Source organism: Puma concolor, chromosome B2 (assembly GCF_028749965.1).
Source record: "Puma concolor isolate L17-30 chromosome B2, mPumCon1.1.hap2, whole genome shotgun sequence".
Taxonomy (NCBI): domain Eukaryota; kingdom Metazoa; phylum Chordata; class Mammalia; order Carnivora; family Felidae; genus Puma; species Puma concolor.
In genome coordinates this window covers 50,793,929-50,802,960 of record NC_141671.1, presented here as the reverse complement: position 1 = coordinate 50,802,960, position 9,032 = coordinate 50,793,929, and the positions used below count along the sequence as shown (strand labels likewise).

The 9,032-nt window shown below is 44.2% G+C and overlaps 1 pseudogene; it reads left to right on the top strand.

Moving 5' to 3' along the window:
• Positions 1–896: 896 nt before the first annotated feature.
• On the top strand, positions 897–4,602 carry LOC112862762 (putative fibrosin-1; annotated as a pseudogene).
• The last annotated feature ends 4,430 nt before the right edge of the window (positions 4,603–9,032 follow it).

Here is a 9,032-nt window from a genome sequence, read left to right as displayed (position 1 = left end):
AGAAGAAAAGGGGGGGAGAAAAAAAAGGGAAATCATTTGAGAATTTGAAAAAATTAATACACTGAAGTAGACTAAAATGAGATGATGGGAGTAAAAGAATTTGAAAAAATACACACAAAGGAAAGAATATAGTAGAAAAAAACTAAAGAAAAATAGTTTTAATAAAAATTAAAAATAAATATTAATTTTTTCTTTTTCTGTATTCAAGAAAAAGAAAAGAAATGAAAAAGAGAAAAAAGATTAACAAAAAAGAAAAAGAAAAAAGGAAACAGTTTGAAAATTTGAAAAAGTGAATACACTGTAGTAGACTAAAATAAAATGATTGAAGTAAAATAGAATTTGAAAAAATTTACATAAAAGCAAAAAATATAGTAAAAAATTAAAGAAAAATATTTTCAATAGAAATTGAAAGTAAAAATGAAGTTTTTCTCTTTCTGCATTCAAGAAAAAGAAAAGAAATGAAAAAGAGCAAAAAAGAAAAAGAAACAAGGAAACTCTTTGAAAATTTGTAAAGGTGAATACACTGAAGCAGACTAAAATAAAATGATGGAAGTAAAATAGAATTTGAAAAAATTTACACAAAAGTAAAACATATAGTAATAAAAAATACAGAAAAATATTTTTAATAATAATTGAAAATAAAAATGAATTTTTCTCTTTCTGTATTCAAGAAAAAGAAGTATAAAAGAGAACAAAAAAAAGAAATAAAGAAAATTGAATAGATGGACTTGCTAACAGATTGAAGTAGGACTGAAATTGCTTCATTTTCCCCTAGAAGTCAGACTATGTAGCTCATTATAGTCCATAAATTAAGCTGGCGGTGAGATTTGTGTTCTTGAAGAGCTAAGTTGGCCCAGTTGGGCGGGGCTCGGTGTAACGGCTCCGCTCTCCACTAGATGGCGCTGCTAGCCTACTGTGGTGGATTGTTACGCGCTCGTAGGTGCGTATGCGCATGCGCGGGAGAGGTGAAAATGGCCTCCTCCACTACAGTCTGTTCTCCCGGATCAGCAATCGCGCACCCGTCCTGTCTTCAGCTTTCGTCTACTCCCGCTTTTTTGCTCTCTGTGACCAAGCTCCAGGCAGTACCTCTCTCCCAAGTTTTGTCTCAGATGCGGCTGTTTTCCCTGGCCCCTAACCTCTGAAGGACTGCGGCTTTGACCCATTCTGCTCCTCTGTGGCAGGGTCTCACCAAGCAATGGCTGAATGAGCAATGGCTGAATGTCGGCTGTACCCAGGAACACTTGCTGGACCCTGCTGCTGCCGGTGCCCCAAGACTGCGGCCAGGTGCCAGCCCGCCCCCCAGAAAGACCACGAGATAGTGTAGAAGCAGCGTTTCAGGGATTATGGAAAATCACAACACACATCTGGCACCAGGCTCCACCCTTAACGACCTTGTTCTGCACCAGCGAATGTGGCCGTTTTCTGGGGTCTCCTGGGACCAGGTGGCTTCAACAGTCTCCACCAAATGTCCTTCCAGCATTGGAACCACTTTTCCCCATGTGGCCTGAGAACCTCCCAGACCCCACTCTATTCCTGGGGATTCACCCTTCCCACCAGAGCACAGCAGGTATGGAGCTGCAGAGTTGCAGACTGCGCTACCCTTGTTTACAGTCTCAATGGAATGTAAACCCTCTCCTTTGTCTTTTCTCCTTTCTCCCTTTTTAGTTTAGTCCCTGCGGCTGTTTCCAATTTTCCACTTTCTCTCCAGCTGCTTTTGGGGAGGGTTGCTTTTCCCATATTCTACCTCCCTCCGCAGTCTCCTTCCTCTCTCCGCTTGCAAAAGCACTTCCCTTCCTGTGCCTTCTTGCTCCCCAAGTTCACCCCCACATGCCGCATGCCTGCTGAATTCTGTGGTTCAGCTTGTGCAGATTGTTGTTTTAATCCTCCAATCAGTTTTCTAGGTGTGTAGGATGGTTTAGTGTTGGTCTGGCTGTATTTCATGGACGCGAGACACACACAAAACTTCCATGCTGTTCCACCATCTTGGATCCTCCCCCTAAAAATATTTTAGAGAGAGACAGTGTGAGCAGGGTAGGGGCGGGTGGGGTGGGGTGGGCAGAGTATCCAAAGTGGGTTCTGTGCTGACAGCAGTGAGCTGGATGTGGGGCTGGAACTCTGAGATCATGACCTGAGCCGAAGTCCCACGCTTAACCAACTGAGCCACCCAGGGCCCCTCCCATTATCTTTTAAAAACTTTTCATCGTGAAATGCATCATCTATGCAAAAGAATGAATAAAATATATGTGTACAATTGAAAAAATTAAATAAAAACAAACAAAATCCAAACACCTGAAACTGCACTACCAAGTTCAGCAGTGAAATATTGCCAGGAATCAGAGCTGTCAGCACAGGGCCTGATGTGGGACTCAAACCACAAACTGAGATCATGAGATCATGTGAGATCATGACCTGAAGTCTGGTGCTTAACCAACTGAGCCACCCAGGCACCCCTCTGTCTTTTTAAAATTGTTGTATCACACTTATGTGATCTGTGAGATCTGTGAGATCATGACCTGAAGTCTGGCGCTTAACCAACTGAGCCACCCAGGCACCCCTCTCTCTTGCTTTTTAAAGTTGTTGTATCACACTTATGTTTGCATCCTTAAATGATATATCACTCAGTTTTGAAAAACCAAGGGGCAAACACAAATATAACTGGTGAGAGGCAACATCCCCACTGTTGTGGGAGGCTCCCACCTGGAGGAGACATGCATGGTGACCAGGAACATTTCACTTGGAGGGTTATGTGATGTTTTAGTCCACTTGGGCTGCCATAATGAGATACCAGAGACTACATGGCTTATAAGCAACAGAAACTTATTTCTCAGTTCTGGAGACCTTCATCATTTTGCTGTGTCCTCACATGGCAGGAAGGGTGAGGGAGCTCTCTGGGGGCCCTCATGGCCTACTTACCTCCCAAAGGAGGTACCTTACCTCCCCATCTCCATATACCATGAGGTTTCAACATATGAATTTTGGGGGAACACAAACATTCAATCTACAGTGTGTGAGTGAGAATAAACTTCTGTTCCACCATAAGCATTCTGGATGGGCTCCTCTGCTATTTAGCCTACCTTAACTGGTAGTACAGATACTCCGTGTCCAGCAAAAAGATACTCAAGGTGAGCAAGCTGCTCTGTATTTTCTGTTTCTGAGACTACCATCCCCAATCTCCAGTTTGCAAAGGTAGAGCAAAACAGACCTTTTAGTGGCAGGGAGATAAGCATCTTAAACTAATCCAGTGAGCAAGGCAAGGAGACACAAGGCATACACGCCCAACTCCCGCAGTGCCTGGCCTACCGGCCTACCTCTGGGCTTTGCTCTGGCTGTCTCCTTTGGCACCCTGCAGGGAACCTTCCAGCCCAAGAGCATGAACCTGAGCTGCCACCACTGGCACGACTGGGGCCAGTGCTAAGTGGGCTTCACGGGCTTCCCCAAAAGGGGACAAAGATCCCCAACCATTTCCGACCACCTTTAAGGAAACCAGGGAAGTGGCATGCCACACACGAGGTTTACATGATCCTGAAACACCAGGAAAAGATGAAGGGTGACCCCCCACAAGCGTGACTTTCAGAACAACCTCTTGCCCTGCCTTCCCTGGGTGGATGGGGCCCTGCACCCTCGGCAGGAACTCTCCCGCCCCGCCACCTCCCTCTTCACTGCGGCTGGTGCCATCTACTCTGCAGCCAACCCTTTCACCGCAGCTCCCAGGGCCCAGGGAAGCTTTCTGAGCCCCAGCACCCACATTGATCCCTTTGGGCATCCCATCAGCTTTGCCTCATTGGCTGCCCTAACAGGGCCTTTAGAGGCCTGGGCAGCCTCACATTCAACTCCAGCATCATCTTTGCCCAGAAAGAAAGCCCAGGGCCCCCACCAACCTTCGCCTCCCGGCCAGACCCATGGGGCCACCCTCCACCAAACTTCGCCTCCCCCCCCAGACCCATGGGGCCGCCTGTACCACAGTCCTCTGGCCTTTCCTGCTTGGGTCTGGCCACCTGAGGCCGCCTGGACACCAGGCTCACACAAGGAGCAGCCTGTGGAGCAGAGAGAGCCCTCTATCACCAAGGAGGAGAAAGACAGGGACCTCCCCTTCTCAGGGCCCCAGCTCGGAGTTTCTCCTGCTACTCCCAAGGCCCGGGCTGGTGAGGAAGGGGCCAGGCCGCCAAGGAATCAGTGTGGGTAAAGGAAGAACGGAAGAAGGAGTCCACCGCTGCCACCATCGGGCCTCAGGGCCTTCACCTGCTGTTTGAGAGGCCCCGGCCACCCCGCCTCTCTGGGCCCTTGTCCCCCAGAGTGCTGTGCTGGCTTCCTGGAGCCAACCTGGTTGGCAAGCCCCCCTCACCTTGCTAGGCCACCCCGCTTCTGTGAGGCTGGCGAGGAGCTGACTGGACCAGGAGCCATGGCTGCCGCCCACCTCTACATTCTGGAGCCTGCCCACTCCCTGCTATACGGCCGCTTGGCTCCGCCACTGCCACCTACTGCGGCCCTGGGAACCCCTCACCTTCTCAGCAAGACCCCCCCAGGAACCCTTTTGGGGACACCACCTCCACTTGTGCTGGCCCTCCACCTAGGGCCCCTGGCCCAGCCCAGGCTAACAGGTAAGTGAAGGGGAGGTACAGGGGCAAAGCTCCATCCCCCTTTCCTTTTGACAAGGTCCTAGAGCTGAGGTTTCAAGCCAGGGCTAGAGGGCAGAGGTCATGACCTCACCAGCCACCTCTGAGGTCATGGAACCTGGGCGCAGAAGCCCCAACCCCCACAAGATCAAGCATCAGATGGACCTTGGAGTCACTGGAAAGGCAGAAGTCACAAGCCTCTAGAGTGGTGTGCGTGTGTGTGTGTCTGTGTGTGCGCGCGTGTGCATACACATGAGAGATGAGAATGGGAGTCATTTCAGAAGTCATAGTTCATGATCTCCTGAGGTCCACCATCACCCCCTTCTGAGGGTCCCTAGATCCTTGGCCTGCCTCCCCAAGGGCTCACTAAGCCAGAGGCCAAAGCGCCCCCACCCTCCCACCCCTTCACCTACCACCCAAGTTCTCATGCTCTCTCAGGACTGGGGGAGGAGGGGCTAATGGAAGGGGGGTTCCATGTATATATTTATCTCCCCTTCCACATAGCCCCCCTAGACCTTTTGTACATTTTTACAGTGGTGCCCCTCCTAATAATCCCCCTTCCTGTTTAATTAAATCCTCAGATTAGTAAATATATATGTATGAAATATAGATATATGATATCTATCTATATGAAATATAGATATGAAATATCTATATAAAACATATCTATGTGAAATATCTATATGAAATATTTCTATAATATATATATGACATATATCTGTATGAAATATGTATGTATGAAATATATGTATGAAAATATATGTATGGAATATATGTATGAAAATACATGTATGAGATATGTATGAAAATATATGTATGAAATATATAATGTAATCATAAAAGTTATTTAGCAAATATGAAAAATCATTTTTCAATATAGACTGACATTGAATATTACATAATATTTGTATATAAAGTCTATTTTTTCTGATACAAGCATAAGATTCCAGTTTTCATTAATTAAAATATTTATTCTTTATTTTCCAGCTTTCAATATATTCATGTTTGAGGTGTGTTTCATAAATATATATGGCTGAGCTCATTTTTAAAACCCAATTTGAGAATTTCTAAATGACGTCAGCCATATGGCCAAATGAGACATTCATTACTCATATTCCACACTCAACTAAAACAATTTAGCATCCATCCATGTACAAAAGTGACTTCGTGGGAGCCATGGGGTTCAGCGCCATATACCAAGGGACCCAAGAAGAGTCTCACCCACTAATACGGCAGGTATTACACATGAATACTTTTGTTGATGTGCTGTGTGATGTTGATTTGTGAATATTGAACCAATCTTTCATCCCAAGAATAAATCCCACCTGATCACGGTGAATGATCTTTTTAATACATTGTTACATGTGGTTTGCTAATATTTTATTGAGGATTTTTGCATTTTTGTTCTTTGGGGATATTGGCCTGTAGTTTTCTTTGTGTGTGTGTGTGGTGTCATTTTGTGGTTTTGGTATCAGGGTAATGCTGGCCTCGTAGAACATATTTGGAAGCCTTCCTTCCTCTTCCATGTTTTTTGTAATAGTTTGAGAAGACTAGGTATTAACTCCTCTTTATTTTTTTAAGTTTTATTTTATTTATTTTGAGAGAGAGAGGGAGAGCAGGGGAGGGGCAAAGAGAGAGGGAAAGAGAGAATCCCAAGTAGGCTCTGCACAGTCAGCACAGAGCCACCTGTGGGGCTCGAACTCATGAACCGTGAGATTACGACCTGAGCTGAAATCAAAAGTCGGATGCTTAACTGACTGAGCCACTCAGGCGCCCCTCTACCAGACATTTAAAGAGGAGTTAAGGGGTGCCTGGTTGGCTCAGTTGGTTAAGTGGCTAATTTGGTTTCTGCTCAAGTCATGATGTCACAGTTCATGGGTTTGAGCCCCACATCTGGCTCTGTGGTGTCAGCACAGATTCTCTGTCTCCATCTCTCTTTGCCCCTCCCCTGTGATCTCTCTTTCTCAAAAATAATAAATAAACATTAAAAAAAAGTTTCTTAAAAAAATAAATGTCTGGTCCTGGACTTTTTGTTTCTTGGTAGTTTTTTTATTACTGTGATAGAGCACATTCTTCTTTTTAAATCAAATTATATTTGTTATTTTTTTTCAGGAATAAAATTTAGTGATTCATCACTTACATATAACACTCAGTGCTCATCTCAACGAGTATCCTCCTTAATGCCCCTCACTCCTTCAGCCCTTCCCCCACCCAACATATGCCTGCAATCCTTAGTTTGTTCTCCGTATTTAAGAGTCTTTTTTTTTTTTTTTTTTTTTTAATTTTTTTTTCAACGTTTTTTATTTTTATTTTTGAGACAGAGAGAGACAGAGCATGAACGGGGGAGGGGCAGAGAGAGAGGGAGACACAGAATCGGAAACAGGCTCCAGGCTCCGAGCCATCAGCCCAGAGCCTGACGCGGGGCTCGAACTCACGGACCGCGAGATCGTGACCTGGCTGAAGTCGGACGCCCAACCGACTGCGCCACCCAGGCGCCCCCTTAAGAGTCTTTTATGGTTTGTCCCCCTCCCTGTTTTTTATTATTTTTGCTTCTCTTCCCTTATGTTCATCTGTTTTGTATCTTAAATTCCACATATGAGTGAAATTACATCTATTATTTGTCTTTCTCTGACTTATTTTGTTTACCATAATATACTTTAGGTCCATCCATGTTGTTGCAAATGGCAAGATGTCAGTCCTTTTCATCGCTGAGTAATATTCCATTGTGTATATATACCACATCTTCTTTACCATTCATCTATCAATGGACATTTGGGCTCTTTCCATACTTTGGATATTGTCAATAGTGCTGCTATAAACATTGGGGTGCATGTGCCCCTTCAGATCAGCACTCCTGTATCCTTTGGATAAATACCTAGCAGTGCAAATCCTGGGTCATAGGGTAGTTCTATTTTTAAGTTTTTGAGGCATCTTCATACTGTTTTCCAGACTGGTTGCACCAGTTTACATTCCCACCAGTAGTACAAAATTGTTCCTCTTTCTCCACATCCTTGCCAACATCTGTTGTTGCCTGAGTTGTTAATTTTAGCCATTCTACAGGTGTAAGGTGTAAGGTGTATCTCATTGTGGTTTTGATTTGTGTCTCCCTGATGATGAGTGATGTTGAACATTTTTTCATGTGTCAGCCATCTGGATGTCTTCTTTGGAAAAGTGTCTGTTCATGTCTTTTGCCCATTTCTTCACTGGATTATTTGTTTTTTAGGTGTTGAGTTTGATAAGTTCTTTATAGATTTTGTATACTAACCCTTTATCTGATATGTCATTTACAAATATCTTCTCCCATTCTGTCGGTTGCCTTTTAGTTTTTCTGATTGTTTCTTTGCTGTGCAGAAGCTTTTTATCTTGAAGAGGTCCCATTAGTATATTCTTGCTTTTGTTTCCCTTGCCTCAGAAGACATGTCAAGTAAGAAGTTGCTGTGACCAAGGTTGCCTGTTTTCTCCTCTAGGTTTTGATGGCTTCATGTCTTACATTTATGTCTTTCATTAATTTTGAGTTTATTTTTGTGTATGGTGTAAGAAAGTGGTCAGGATTCATTCTTCTGCATGTTGCTGTCCAGTTTTCCCAATACCATTTGCTGAAGAGACTGTCTTTTTTTCCATTGGATATTCTTTCCTGCTTTGTCAAAGATTAGTTGGCCAGAGCACATTCTTAATTTCCTGAGAAAGGTCGCATGAGAGGGAAATTATCTGAGACCTTGCATATCTGAAAATGTCTTTTGTCTTCCTTCATAACCCAGCTTCATTAGGTATGTTTATGTCAGAAATGATTTTCTGTGGGAAATAAGCTTAGGAATTCCCTGAGCCTGCACAGATGGGTTAACAAGGCATAAAGAACTAGAAAGCCATAGTATGTTCACACCCAAGTTTGCGTAAACAAGATTAGGTAAATAGGTATAGGTAAGGTGGGGCAAAGGCCCCAGTATAGGACAAAGGTACATGAGGTAAACAAGATTAGGTATTCAGGACGGAAACACCCCCAACTTAGTACTATAGCAGAAAGCTGCTTTCACAGGAAGGAAGGACCAAATTAGGTAAACAGGTAAATAGGGCTATAGACCGCTGCAGGGCAAAGTTGCCTAGAGCAGAGCTAATTAGCAAAAGAAAGGTGCCTTGTTGACCCTGAGGTAGCTTGCTCTGTCTTTCTTGTCCACTAGACAAGTTTAAGTAAACAAAGGTGGTGCTTCACATCTGCTGTAAACAACCTTCCATCTGGCACCAGGATTTTGTTTTGTATTAACCCGAACCCCTAACACCGCATATTTTCAAAACCCCCTTTCCCTCACGCCCATGAGTTAATGTTCAGTTTCATTTTCTCTTTGTGCATGCCCATCATCATGTTGTAAGCCTTCTGATCCTGATAAAATGGAGTAAGGACCCTTAATCAGGGCTCTTGTCTTC